The sequence below is a fragment of the Ambystoma mexicanum genome, chromosome 11 (genome assembly GCF_040938575.1).
Source record: "Ambystoma mexicanum isolate Mex_15411 chromosome 11, UKY_AmexF1_1, whole genome shotgun sequence".
NCBI lineage: Eukaryota > Metazoa > Chordata > Amphibia > Caudata > Ambystomatidae > Ambystoma > Ambystoma mexicanum.
Window position 1 is genome coordinate 925,965,241 of NC_090934.1, and position 14,429 is coordinate 925,979,669.

At 47.8% G+C, this 14,429-nt stretch overlaps 1 protein-coding gene across 1 annotated transcript in view; it reads right to left on the reverse strand.

The window, feature by feature from the left end:
* CD151 (CD151 molecule (Raph blood group)) overlaps nt 1-14,429 on the reverse strand; it is a 194,507-nt gene that overhangs the window by 49,381 nt on the left and 130,697 nt on the right. The gene's annotated exons all lie outside the window — the stretch shown is intronic.

Consider the following 14,429-nt stretch of genomic DNA (forward strand, 5'->3'; position numbering starts at 1 on the left):
CAGAAAAGTAATACTCATCGAGATGTGGGCCGGGCCAGGTTCCCTACACCCCGAGTCACCATATATGTTTTAGCTCAATTTGTTTCAGCAATGATTTAGGCGCACTTCAGAACACACATATACACAGGCTTCCCACTTGAGTTTTCTAGTATTGTAACGAACTTGGGGAAAACCATGTGTCAAGTGCTTGAAGTGGGCCGGGGCCAGGCCCCTGCACTCTCCAAAAAGTGGGGCTGAGCCAGGGCACTGCCCCTGGTACCATCATAACGTTGCCGGGACACATCCCCCCGCACCTGCAACGGGAGATGCGCCTGCATTAAATCAGGAAAGCTGACAGAAGGGCCAGCCAGCCACAGTGATATGTGACTGGCTGGCACTTTTATCAGTCACTGTAAATTCCTCTGGTGAACCCTCACGCGAGGGGCCACCAGAGGCAGTTACTGTGCCTTTGTTTCCCCAGGTCGCCGTAACCCTCGGCAATCCTGGGGATTCCTTGAAATAGTTTGAGGTTTATAAAAGATGGCTTGAAAAGTACACAATTCTGAGGCGTCTTTGTCCGTTGGCAAAGCTTAATAAAAGATGGATTGAATTGTGTAGTTTTCAAGCCATCTTTTATAAACATACAAATGTTTACAAAAGATGGCTTGAAAAGTACGTAAACCGTAAGGTATATACATAAAAAAAAAATGTATATATTTGTGTGCCCACCTTACTATGGTTTGTGTACTTTCCAAGCCTTCTTTTATACACATAGAACTATGTTACATATTTCTATATTTATCAAATATGTCTTGCATGCTACACAAACCATAGTAAGGTATGCATACAAATATATAAATGCTTACATGCATTTATATATTTGTTTGCATACCTTACTACAGTTTGTGTACGTTTTTAGGCCACGCCCATCCCTCAAGCCACGCCCGCCATGAGCCCCCCCCTCGATTTCTTCCCCCACTTATAGCCCTGCCTGTGTCGGTCCCATTAACTTCACTAGGTTTAACAGCCATTAGAACAAAACCTGTATTAGTAAAATACCAGCAAGAGGGCTACATTACACACATTACAATGAAGTGAGGGGCTGCATGGAGGTACGGAATCAAGGGCCCCCAATAGTTAATATGAAGGTGTTGGTCCCCCGGTTTCTTTGGTCGATAACCTTTGATCCGCAAATGGAGCGTTTCCTTGTGTAGCATGGGCTCTAGACACCTGATAAATTTAGGGTGCCTATTCAATAATGGTGAAAGCTGCCATACAGACCACGGAGGTCGAGGTTCTCCAAAACAGTACAGGGTGCTTGCATGGTCCATCAGTGCACATCAAACGTGGGCATGGAAAGGGTTTGGTGGCGGCTGCTAACTGGGGTGCCAATTTTGTGACCAGTGCGTAAATGGCTTGAAGGACAAAAGAAAGGAGAGGACACTACATAGTCCGTCCAACAGGGACAAGAGAAACGATATTACATTTGAGGTGCTTTTAGGCCTCGTTTCATCAACGTCTACTGGGACTATGGCATGCAAAGGACGCAAGATCCTTAGTCTTGGGGGTTGATCAACTTGTCTTCAGCCTTTTAGGTTGAGGAGGAAAAAGAAGCACGGTTGAAAGCGTGAGAACATGCAGAGTTCCACAGCAGCCCATGTCATTGGGAGCGCCGTGTTCTTAGTCCTATGAACAAGCTTCAACAATTTTCCCTGCATACATGGATTCTGCACACCACTACTCAGTGCCGCAGTTCACTTTTCAGTAGAGGAACAATTCCATGTTTTTGGAAGTCAAAATAATTTAAAGCTTAACCTTTTGGCGCAAACGTCTTTAGAGGTAGACTTTTCCTGTCTCTAGTTGTTTAAGTCTGAGAATAAATAGAACGGAAGACAAGGTACTGTATTGTATTGCCATGGTTCTGGACAATGCACACAGGTTTACTTGCCCGGTTCCGTTTGAGAATTTTCAGAAATGATAGGTGCCAGCGCCGTTGAAAACGGCTTCTCGGCAGGTACCAACCTTAGCAGGGATGCCCACCAAGGGAGGCGGCAGGGGGCCTCTGAACCCAGCTGCCCCGGGCCATATATGGGAGACACGTCATTAGGGGGCGACGGGAGGGGAGGCAGGGCCAAAGGGCTGCCTATTTAAGGCGGCTAGCGCTCCTGGGCACCCTCTTTGGTCCTGCTCCCACGGGTTGCAAACCTGGGGAAGAGAAAGAATTAGGGGCAACGGAAGGGATCATTGAGAACAGAACGAATGGGGGAATGGAAAGCAGTTGGAATTGGGAAAGAATGGAGTAATTGACAGATTTGAGGATCGGGAAGAATTGGGGACTGGAAGAAATTTGGGAATGGATAGAAGATGGGGAAAGGTATTGGGTAACGGAAAGTGTTGCGGGTGGAAACATTGGGAATGGGAAATTGGGTATGCGAGGCATTGATTTTATTTTATTTATAAAGCGCAAAAAACCAGGCCCAGGGACAACCGGGCGCATACTCTTAAACATGTTACAAAAAGCATTAGTTACAAAAGTTACAAAAATATGACAATGCATTACTTACCGTAAAAGCATTTCTGATGGTTGTATCTGCTTAGATTCACATGCTGTGCATAGGTCCGACATCCAGTGGTCACTGCGGAGTATTGCATTTTGTTTTTCGTAGTCGAAAAGGGGACGTCGACAAGGCGTGTCTGTAACACTATCCCTATAGTGACGTGCGTTGTACCCACAATCCCTCACGCGTCGAGGTCCCTCTGTTTGTATTTTTCTGCCCTGAGGGAGCCTTTTAGCCGTGAGTGAGTACAGAAAAGAGAGAAATATATATAAAAGGATGTCTATGTTCCTTCCATCCGAGCGGGGAGGAAGGGTGGGCGCATGTGAATCTAAGCAGATACAACCATCAGAAATGCTTTTACGGTAAGTAATGCATTGTCTTCTGATGTTTGTTAATCTGCTTAGAATCACATGCTGTGCATAGACTAGAGAGCAGTACCCGGAGTTGGCAGTGGGTTATGAGAAGGAACAGTAGAAAAAAGATGTCTTAATACTGCCTGACCCACCTGGGAATCAGATCTAGAGTGTGCATCTAGACAGTAGTGTTTTGTAAAGGTGTGGACAGAACTCCAGGTTGCCGCTTTGCAGATGGATTCAAGGGGAACATTTGCAATGAATGCTATGGAAGCCCCCGTGCCTCGAGTGGAATGTGCTCTTGGCTTGAAGGGTAGTTCTCTCTTAGCAAGAGTGTAACAGAGAGTGATGCATTGAACAATCCATCTAGATATAGTGGATTTTGAGACCGCATCTCCTTCTCTTCCTGCTGCCACCGAGACAAAGAACTGATTAGTCTTTCTCAGTGGTCTGGTTCTTTCCATGTAGAACATGACAGCTCTGCGTACATCTAGTGTATGCAGACTTTTTTCTCCCGAGCTGGAAGGGTTTTGAAAGAACGTTGGTAGTTCTATAGTTTGGTTTACATGAAATTGCGAGATGAATTTAGGTGCAAACCTTGGGTGTGTGCGTAGAACCACCTTATCTTTGTGAACTGTTACGAAGGGGTCTAGTACAGAAAGAGCCTGTAGTTCACTTACTCTCCTAATGGAGGTGACAGCTATTAGGAAAGCAGTCTTAAGGGTGATATCTTTAAGAGTTGCCTTGTGCATGGGTTCGAAGGGAGGGCCCATGAGTCTGGAAAGTACCACATTTAAGTCCCATTCGGGAGCTGGGTTAGCTATCGGAGGGTGTATCCTCTTTACCCCCTCCATGAAGGCTTTGATAACTGGTATCTTCCACCACGACACTAAGTTGGGAAGTGGTGTATGCAGAAAGTGCCGCTAGGTGGACTTTAATGGAATTGAACACTAAACCTGAATCCAGTAAATGGGTCAAGTATAGAATAATGTCAGTAGGAGAGCAGTCAACTGGGTTGATGCTAGTACCTCTACACCAGATAACGAATCTTTTCCATTTACTAGAATATCAGTGTAGAGTATTAGGTTTTCTGGCTTCCCTGAGGATGTCCATACATCTCTGTGGGAGTTGTAAATGTCCAAATTCTATGATCTCAGGAGCCAGGCTGCTAAGTTCATGGTCTGAGGGCATGGATGCAGTGTTCTGCCCTTGTCTTGTGACAGCATGTTGTACGGGCAGGGAAGTTTCACTGGGGGAGATAGGGACATCTCCATCAAGTGAGCGAACCATGGCTGCCGGGCCCACATTGGGGCCACTAGTATCATTGTAACCTGCTCCTGATGCATCTTGTGCACCACTTTGTTGAGAAGGGGAGTCGGGGGAAAGGCGTAAACAAATTTCCCTGACCATAGAATCGACAGACCGTTCCCCTTGGACTGGTTCTGGGGGTACCTGGAGGCGTAACTTTGGCATTGTGAGTTTTCCAGAGTTGCGAACAGGTCTATTTCCGGGAATCCCCATTGAGTGAAGACGTCTAAGACGATGTCTTTGTGTAATTGCCATTCGTACTCTCCGGGCAGGGGGAAGTCTCTGCTGAGTTTGTCTGCTAGAAGATTGAGTTCCCCTGGTACATGTTGTGATAGTAGGAACATGTTGTGTCTGAGAGCCCACTTCAATATATTCTGGGACAGTTTGGACAGTCCTGGAGAGTGAGTGCCTCCTTGCTTGTTGAGGTAGTACATGGCTGTGGTGCTGTCTGTGAGGGCCATCACTGTCTTTCCTTGTAGCTGTTTCTGAAAGGCTTTCAGTGCTTTGAACACCGCTAGTAGTTCCAGCAGGTTTATATGCTTGGATGCTAAGCTCGGAGTCCAAACTCCGTGGGCTGTCTGATGGGATAGGTGAGCCCCCCATCCTGTAAGGGATGCGTCTGTGGTTAGAGTGGCTTCCACTGCGGGTGTGGCAAAAGTTTTCCCTAATAACAGGTTTTCTTTTGTCCACCACCGTAGCGAGAGAACCAAGGCCTGCGAGACCACCACTAGATCGTCCCATTGTCCGCTGGCCTGACACCACTGGCTGTAGAGCCACTCTTGCATTGGGCGCATGCGCAGGTGCGCGTGAGGTACCAAATAAATACATGACGCCATCATCCCTAGCAAGCGCATTGCTTTGCGTACCGTCACCTCTCGGCCTGCTACATAATGGGGAATCTGAAACAGCATGTTTTGGACCCTCTCGTTGGAGGGGAATACGAGGCCGTCCTTTGTTCGAATTAGAGCCCCTAGGAAGTGTTTGATTTGGCTGGGGTCTAAGCTGGACTTCTTTACGTTGATGGAGAAGCCCAGTTGGGACAAAAGGTCTACGGTCTTTTGGGTATTGGAGAAGCATGTTTCGTAAGAATCCCCTGTTATGAGCCAGTCGTCGAGGTAAGGGTATACCGGGATGGATAATCTGCGCAGGTGGGCCGCTGCCACTGCCAGTACTTTCGTGAATACCCTTGGTGCAGATGCTATCCCGAAGGGTAGTACTCTGAACTGGTAGTGTTTGTCCTCTATCTTGAACCTGAGGTATTTTCTGTGCGATGTTAACATTAATATATGAAAGTATGCATCTTTCATGTCCAGTGTTGTCATGTAATCCCCTTGTGATAACAGTGGGATTACCTCCTGTAAGGTCACCATGCGAAACTTTTGGGGTTTGACAAATATGTTCGCTGGGCGCAGATCTAATACAGGGCGCATGGTTAAGTCCTTTTTGGGTACAAGGAAGTACACTGAATAAATACCTTCCGTTACCTGTGATAGGGGGACGGGCTCTATAGCTTCTTTCTTTAGTAGTTCTTCCACCTCTTGAAGAAGAATGGAGAGGTGTTGCGGTGTCATGCGTCGGTTCCGTGGGGGTTTGTACTTCGGGGAACCGTTGAACTCGATGCAGTATCCGTGGGCTATGGTGGATAATACCCAACGGTCTGACGTGATTCCCTCCCATGCTGAAAGGAACGATGTTAGCCGGCCCCCGACCGGTGATGCATGGGAGGGGACCCGAATTTTCGGGTCATTTGCTGGTATTGGGCGTGGAACCTCTGGGGCTGGAGCCACGACCTCTTCCTCTGCCACGGCGTTGGCCTCTTTGACTGAACTGGGTGTTACCCTGGTTAGTGGGCCAGTTGGAGCCAGAGTAATATTGTTGTTGTTGGTTCTGCTGCTGTCTTTGGCCACGAAAGGAGCGTTTATTACCATAGCCTCGCCTGTTAGGGGGCCTAGAAATTTGATCAAGAGTCTTGATGGTATCAAACTCTTTTTTAGCATGTTCTAGGGCCTCATCATACTGCTTTCCCAAACAGATGCGTCTGTTCAATGGGTTTATTTATGAGGGAGGCTTGGGTTTCGGGCTTAAAACCTGAATTGCGTAGCCAAACGTGGCGTTTGAGAAGTATTCCCTGCACTAGGGAGCGGCCAGCCGTCTCAGCGGCATCTAGGGAGTTCTTAACGATGCCCTGGTTTACCAGTGTGCCCTCTGATATTATAGCTAGCAGGCGAGAACGCAGAGGTTCAGGTGCTTCCTCTGCTTCGCTGCGCAGCTTGTTCCACTGTGCATCTGCGTAGCTAGCTAAAAGTGAGTTATTAGCAATTCTAGTAGAGAAGGTGGCGGAGGTCGTGATTCTCTTCCCCAGTGCGTACAGTTTTTTGCCTTCTTTGTCTGGAGGTGCTTCACTAGTGGATAGTGGCACCCCTGCCCTTTTTCTTGTGTTGGTAACCACAAGGGAGTCCGGAATAGAGTGTCCTCTGATGTATAAAGGGTCAGAGGATGAAGGGCTGAAGAGCTTTTCTATTCTAGGGTTGACCCCTCTTACTAAAGCTGGGTTAGTAAGGGAAGGAGAAATTCTTCTTTTAATAGAAGCCAGGAGTGGAATAGATTGGCTAACAGGGGCTTTTTCTTTGATGACTTTTTCTACAAAGTCAATGTCTGGAAGAGTTTCCTCTGTATCAATTTCAAAATGCGCTGCTGCCTTGCGCAATAGTGCATTGAGGGAAGGTTGGTCATCTATGGGAGAGGAGTTCCCATGTGAATCCTTGAGAGGAGAAGGGAGAAAGGCATCAGGGTCTGAATGTACTGATGGGGATTGCCAAGGCTGCACTGACGGTGAATGCCAGGGCTGCGAGGTAGCTGTATCCTCTTCAAAACCTGTAGCAGTGGTGTAAGGATCTTCTTCGAACCCCTCTTCCTCAAGTTCTACCTCTTCTTCTCCACCCAAACACTCCTCATCTTCTTGGAGGTATTGCTCCTCCTCAGTGAGGTCAACCAGCCTAGGAATCTTGACTCTAGGGTCATCCTGTGGCCATTCTCTTTGTCTTTTGTGAGTGGGTGGGTCTTGGTTTCCTAGAAACCTTTCCATTTTCTCCATGCAAGAATGGAGTCTTTCAAGGGTCTCATGGGGTACCCCTGAATAGTCTAGAGGGGGGAAATTAGTGTTTTCGCCTTCAAATCGTTTCGAACGCTCCCACAACGTCGACGAGAGGTTCCCGTCTCCTTCTGAAAAGCCTTCAGGTAGTTCGGAAGCGTCCTTTGGAGAAAGGGGCAGTTCCTGGCTACTTTTATGTTTTTTCGACGCGGTATTCGACGTTTGTTTCGTCGTCCGCGTACGTTTGTCTTCGGCGACAATTCTCGCTAGGCTCTCGACCACGATTTTGTCAGTCGAGGGCTCTGGTGTCGACGTTGTGTGCGTTGCGCGTTGTACCTCGACGGTCGCTCTATGGAGCGTTGCGTCGGATGTTTTTGGGGTAGCGCCCGTGTTAGATGGAAGCCCAATCGCTGGTCGCGGCTGCGTTTGCGGGTGGGGCTTGTGACCTTTACGGTCTGCGGTAGACGCCGGAGTGCCCTGCGTCCCCTTCGGCGCTGATGGATCCTTCGTTCTCGACGAAGAAGAGCCGTGGGTAGTGTGTTTAGCCTTATGGGGTTTGTGTGCGTCCTTGTCGCCGGGGTGTTCATCCCCATAAGCAGGGCGTGAGCCGAGCCCGTCGGGGCCGGGGACGGACGACGAGGAGCGGGAGCGCTCCTTCTGGGGGTTCATGACTTCCGTAACGGACGTCGAGTTATCGCACTCCTCGTCACTTTCAGTAACAGCGGCAGCGGGTGAGGAAACTGACTTCGACATCGCGTAGTCCGCCCACCTCTTAACCCTACGTTCTTTAAGAGTCCTGGGTTTTAAGAGCTTGCAGGCTGCGCAGCTGTTCTCTATGTGATCAAGGGGTAAGCAACGATTACAGAGCTTGTGCTTATCTTTCCAAGTATATTTGCCCCTGCAGCGTGGGCAAAACTTAAATGGTGTCCTCTCCATAGCTGAGGCAATAATAGCTGGCGATAACAACCCCAAGGGAAAGAAAGGGGAGAAAGAAAGACATTCTCAAAGAGAAGAGACAAAGTTCTAACCCCCACTCTGCCTACTGTAAGTTGGCCGTCGAGGCCAGGCCACGTGTTCGGCAGCACCGAAGGATCTCCTCCGCTCTTCCTCTCCGTCGAAAATCAGTTCGGCGGAGAAACAGCTTCACAGCTAACGTCGAGGGGGAGGGATCGTTATCAGTATATTAAGTTATGACAAAAGGACCGAGGTCCGTGGCAAGTATAGCAATGTCTCTCTAGGAGCTCCGCGAAAGGCGACCAGAAACTGGGCGGAAAAAAACAATCTGAGGGACCTCGACGCGTGAGGGATTGTGGGTACAACGCACGTCACTATAGGGATAGTGTTACAGACACGCCTTGTCGACGTCCCCTTTTCGACTACGAAAAACAAAATGCAATACTCCGCAGTGACCACTGGATGTAGGACCTATGCACAGCATGTGATTCTAAGCAGATTAACAAACATCAGAAACAGCATATATACATGTACCGAAGGGTACCATTAACAGCGTATAATACAGGGACAGAGCAGAGAGAAAATGTATATTCAGTTCTGTACCCCACATGGAGTCTGGACTGTGTCAAGGTCTCATGAGTCTTGGGAGAGCAGCCATGTTTTAGCATTGTTCTTGAAGGAGTGGAATGAGGGTTCAATTCTGATAGGTGTGGGCAAGGTGTTCCAGAGTTTGGAGGCCAGGACGGGGAAGCTCACCCCACCAGCTTTTTGGAGTTTGCATCTAGGCACGATGAGGCTGTGAGTTTGGGCTGCTCTGGTAGGTCGAGTGGAGGTGTGGCGTGAGAAGCGAGTGGACAGGTAAGGTGGGGCGTTGTTGTTCAGACATTTGTGAGTCAAAGCTAGGGTTTTCAGGGCAATTCTCTGTTTTACCGGGAGCCAGCGTAAGTTCAATCTGACGGAGGAGATATGAGAGCGTCTCGGGATGTTTAAGGCTGCCCTTAAGGCATTATTTTGTACAGTTTGTAATTTATTAAGGTTAGCCTGACTGGTCCCTAGGTAGAGAGCACTACAGTAGTGGATTTTGGTCATAACAAGAGTTCTGGCGAGTGTGATACAGTTGGTGGAGTTTAGGAAGGGTCTACAGGCAGTGATAAGTTTTGCAGGTATAGGCCGAAGCTGACCTAACTGCATTTATTTGCCTGTTCAGAGAAAGCGAGGAGTCAAGATAGACCTCTAGCGTCTTAGTATCTTTGGAGACTTTAATGTCATTGCCGTCAATAACGAAGGACTTGTAGGTTTGGTCTAGTTTGTTGAGCCGATGATTTGATCCTAAAAGTAAGAGCTCAGTCTTATCATCGTTAAGGCAAAGTTCGTGCTGTGCCATCCAGGCCTGGATGACTCAGTAAACATCGTTAAGGGCTTTGGTGTCAGCTGTGTAGTCTCCTGTGATAGGGATGAGTATCTGGGTGTCGTCCGCGTGGATGGAACAAAAAGGAGCTGGGTAAGATTGGGGGGGGAACGAGCAGTGTCAAATGCTTGGGGGGGTGGAGAGAAGGGGTGTATGAAGGATATGATGAATGGGAAAGTATTGGCTTCAGAGAAGAGGGGTTTGTAAAGAAAGAGTGGACAGCAAGAACCGGGGCATGAGAGAATCGGGCAAGGGACAGAATTGGGGAAAGCAGAGGATTGGGGAATGAGAAGAGTTGGGCTAATGTACGGATGGGGGTTTGAGCAAAGATGGGGGAATTAAAGAATGGGGAAGGAAAAAAATGGGGAATTGAAAACGTTGGAGAAATTAAAGTAGAGTAGGGAAATGAGCAAAATGGGGATAGAAAAATGAAAGATGAAAAAAAAGGGAAAAGAAAATGAACATGGGTAGAGAGGGATGGTCTAGGGAGGGAAAGGGACCACCCGACAAGGACCTCGAGGACCCTGATGGGGAAGGGAGGGACTAAGAAAGCCACACCCAGCGCAGAATCCGGAGGTGTGGCGGAGAAATGGATCACCTGTAAGAACTCCTGGCTCCGATCAATAAAGCTTGCTGCGGAATTGTCAACTTCCGCTCAGCCACCTGCTCCAGTCTCTTTATCCAGGGGAACTATGCCATCATTTATATAGGAACGGGTGGGTTTACGGGGAGCGCAAGGTATGACTTAGTGGTATGCTGAGAAGGGCTGCATGTGGGGGCTGTAAGCGCCAAGCGGGTGAGGAAGCTTTGCTCTCACCGTGAATTCCTTTGATGTGTACAGGGAAAAATCCAGAAAGGACTGCAGCTTTCAGAGACGTAGAACAGTGGGCAGGGTCTGACCAGAGCACGGATTTAGGGAAGGGTTTCCTTCCTGGCATTGCTCGCCATTCTGCCTTAACTCAGGTCGTGCCTACACGGGGAGGCCCTCATCCCTTGGGCCTATCAGATCGCAGGAAAACTCACCAATTCCTCCAACTGTAGCCAGAGGACCCCGAATTTTCAGTCAAAAATGCAGATGTTTTTTTTTAACTTTCTCATGCAAAAAAGTGTAATTTCCTCCAATGTAAATTAATGGAATAGACAACAAAAAAAAAATCATTCATCCTGGTGCTAAATCTCCTACTTAACACTCAACTGTCTTCTCGGCGGAAAGCTCATCCTCTCTCGTCACCGCTCTCTCTCTCTCTCTCTCGCTCCAACCATTTAACGATTTCATGAATTGCTTTTTCTAATTTTTGCGATTGTTATTTACCGGATTATGTAACCCGATTTTTCAGTGCTTTGGCGAAAGCGTGATAAAAATCGAAATAAAATACCAAATGTTGGCCGGTATTATTGCAGAGATTTGGGTCCACGGGAGGACAGGCTAGGGGGTTTGGTGGGGGTGCGGGTGGGAGTGGAAATATAGCCATGGGACTAGTACCAACGAGTTATCGTTTCAATTGTGATGTAGGATTAGCAGCTATCACCGGTGTGCGGGCCGAGAAGGAGAAACGGAGCCCCTGTCACTAGAGAGTAGGAATCCATTTAACACACATTCAATCCACCACCTGCCTCGTCAGGAAGTATCTGCTGGAGGAGACTAGAGCAGGGTGCAAATGCCCACTTCTGCAATGCTCTCGAGGAAGCGATCAGACACAAGGTTGGCATTAGAAACTCTTCTCAAGTGTCCATACAATCAATCACTGGCCTCTCCAGACAAATTACAGCCGGGATCAGGGGACCTATGAACATAACCCATGACGCACTGATTTGCAGTTGCTAATGCTTCTGGCTCAGTTGTACAAATCAGGTGCCTTTAGCTAATCAGATCCCATTATTACGAGCTATATCCAAGAAGAATAAGCAAAGGTTACACTGCTTTGCACTTCCAAGACAAGGCAATGTGAGAGGATTATGGACAGATCTGTGGTCCAACAACAAGAGGGTAGGTCTGGCTGGTGGCATAACCTGATGGCGGCGCTCGGGACATCCTCTGCATACAGTCTTCCACAGGGCTGGTGGGGTGAGCAGACTGCTTCTGTTGAACCTCTACATGAGGGAAGGCCCACTTCTTAGTCACAGTGGTACTCACAAAGAATGTCGATACAAGGCATCAACGTTGGAATCAAGCCGACAGGTGGCGTCAGTGAGCCCCTTCCTGCAACCCTAGTAACGTCACCAGAGGGCCAGTAGGAGACAATTGGGCGAACCAGCCAAATCAATGACAAACGCGCAACTTCGATAGGGAGTGACAGGATGACAATACGTGCCACTGTCTATCATGATCCTCATTTGCTTTGCTGATCCAGTGGCGCTGCATTCATTTTTCTCTCACTTCTAAAAGGAAACCAATGCAGAACCTTCCACCATTTTGCCTTTTTAGTTTTAGTTGTGGGGTGGCACTTTAGCAGGATCTATGTGCTCTACTCTAGCTGCGAGTGTACATGGGCGAGAGCGCAGCATTCATCCCGCGCTTCATCCTACTCAGTCGGTATGCTGCCTTTGAGGAAGCAAGGGCAGGAGGAGCACACAGACAGTGGGTTCCTCTGCTGACCGACTGCTGATAAAACCTGGGGATTAGTGCAGGGACAAAGCACTCACCCCTAGCTGGTCTCCTTTATGGGAGTACCTTGCAATTAAAGGCAATATGTGGCTTAGAATTTCAGAACCAAGGAATTTGGGGGAAATAACTGCCATATAAGAGCACCCCAGACTCTACTCAAGCAGCTCTATTCAAAGAAAACAAAATACATTGTAGCCATCACTGAAAGATGTCTTTCTGAGCACATCTCCTTCAAAATCATTAACTCAATCACTCATCTGTGTGCTACCACAACAGATCTTTGATGAGAGGTGGTAGCATTCCCTTCATTGCACGGCCCATTTAAGACCAATGTCCCCGCATCACCAAGCCATCAGCTTTCTAAAGCTATTCTCAACCCAAACGCCTCCAATTTTCACTGTTTTACCAACATACTCCCCCCAACCCTCCACGAGCTCCCACTTCCTTTCCTATGCATTTGTTGGCCCACCTTGAAGAAATCACTCTCCTTGGCAATTAAATGACAAAGATCTGGGCCAATGAGCTGGAAGTCCTGGACACCTTAAACAACGTCATCTTCGCTCTTCAACCATGCGTCACTCTCAGAGTTTTCATAAAATCTTGTGTATCCTTAATCCCTCTTTCAACGGACGACCAAGCATTTGTAATGAATATGTTGCTTCACCAACCTGCACGTTCGACCTCCTTGCCTCTTACAAATAAAACCTTGAAAACCCAACCACCCATAAGTGAATTATTGTCTAGTAATCCGGCATGCACAGGAAACGCAAGATGCCCGAAAGCCAATGCAGAATGTCTAGATCACAAGCCTACAAACTCACTTGCCAGATTCATCAGAGGCGCCTAAATTTTTTTTTTTTTATTAAAGCAGTTTCCAGACTAAAAAACATCCTACCTTTTTCACTCACCATTGAGAAGGCTGAAGCATCCAACGCTCTCCTTGTCAAGTCCTGTGGAATCAACCCCAAAAAGCCTTTTCCTAAAAAATCCCCAGCTTCAAGTAAAGATCATCCATTTTACTCCTATAACCTTTTCCTCAACTTCCTTCACATGCGCAGGCGACGACTGGATCCTCAAACTTCAGGCCATGCACCTCAGGACATTTTGAAAGCAATCCAAGCCACTGGGCATTCAGGCACCACCACAGACCGCAGCCCTGCCTCTATTTCACTTAATTCTGGCTGAACCCCCAGACTTAGCAATCAACAAATATCACCTCCAAGACTGAAACATGGCGTTGTGCCCCAGCTTCTAAAAATGCCAAGCTTGGAACCCTTGTTCAGCACAGCTACCCACAATTGCAAACCACTTGTCAAGCTGTTGGATTCCTCACACAGCACAGAATCTGCCCTCCTCAATATTCAGGAGCACCTTCTGAAAGAACTGAATGCATAGCCTGACCTTACTCATCCCTCTAGAGTAGTCAGCTGATTTTGACACAAAGGAGCTCATTAGGAATACAGAACAATGCTCTCCTGGCAGCACAAGGCATTGCTAAAAGAGAACACATCTCTGAAGCCAGAAAACTAGCCCACTTGCTCCCTATAAAGGAAAGGATTGTATTCCAAGCCCTAACACTGACCCACAAGTGCATTCACTTCACTGCTCCAGCATACCTCTCTCAAAGGATCCACCCCGTCTCCACTACCAGGCCTACCAGATCCCCGTACACCAACATGCTCTCTGTGCCACTAGTAAAGAGTAAAAGCGGGCGGATCCAGCTTCCCCTATCTCGCGCCCACTCATTGGAATGCCCTACCTCCCACTATCCGTGCTGAGGACTCCCTCACCACCTTCCGCAAAACTCTGAAAACTACCCATAAGGCCCGACACATCAGCACGAATACTTATCATATATGTTGTAATATACGACCAAATGCAATATCTGTAACAGTATGATGTCTTGTAGTATTCATAATGTGTCAACAATCGCTATCATGCCTGTACCATGTAACTAAGTTATTGCAAGTACCAGCGCCTCAATGCCCCTGGGCTGCTTGCGCGCTATATAAATACATTTTTAAAAAAGGAGTGCCGGTCTGGTAAACATGCCAGAACAAATGCCGGTAATACCGGCTCTGGCATGTTTACCAGACAGGCACACTCTGAGTTGGCCAGTAGAGGCTCTGATCCGCTGGCAGGCAGTCGCATGTTATTTTATCGAATTATCAAA